Source organism: Fonticula alba, assembly GCF_000388065.1.
Source record: "Fonticula alba strain ATCC 38817 unplaced genomic scaffold supercont2.1, whole genome shotgun sequence".
Classification (NCBI taxonomy): domain Eukaryota; order Rotosphaerida; family Fonticulaceae; genus Fonticula; species Fonticula alba.
In genome coordinates, this window is record NW_009242971.1 from 3,285,005 (window position 1) to 3,285,806 (window position 802).

Genomic DNA, 802 nt, shown 5'->3' on the forward strand with positions numbered 1-802 from the left:
GGAGGACACCAGAATGCAGCGAAGGAAGGGACCAGAGCGAAGGGCCTACGAGCAGGGTGAACGAGCGGGTCTGGATGTCCAAACCGATCACAGGAGACTCCCCTATCCTTTGCATATGCACGCACAATTCACCCCCCCCCCCCCCTCTCCCCCGCAAGGCCGGGAGCTTTGGGGCGGTCAAACGCCACGGCGTGCACCCCCCCACCCCCGGCCCCGCCCCCACAAGCCCCGCGAGTGCGCAGATTCTGCGAGTAACCTCCTCCCAGGCCCCACGCGCGAATTGGCTGTCCATCCCACAGTCCTACCAGCGGCGCCATTGGGACCCTTCCATCCGAGTGAACACATCAGCCCATGCCACGCAGCTTTCGTGTGCTGAAGGCCACGCTAATGCCTGAAACCGTGGGCTCCGCTGTGATCGAAGCAAGATCGGCCCAGCCCCGAGCGTCCCAGGCCGAATGAGACAGCCCTAAAGCGGCCGGGTCCCCCCGGCCGCGGAGAGGCTCGAGCCAACAGAGCGAAGGAGAAAGCAAGGGGGCCCCGGGCGCTAACGCCGGCGCAAGATCGCCCCGTTGGAGGTGGGGCGTTGTCATCTAAACTGAGACAAAAACTAAGGGCTTCGGTTAACCGCGTATAATCCGACTCGCTTGGTATGCGTGTGCCATAGTTAATATTCGCTATTTAGGTTGGGTTCCCCCTGTGCCGTGGCTATGTGTAGCAGGGTTCTCACGGATCCAGTCTTACGTCAAAGGAGTGAAGCTTTGACGGAAGCTATACCGGAAATCTTACTACTGGTTAGGGACCG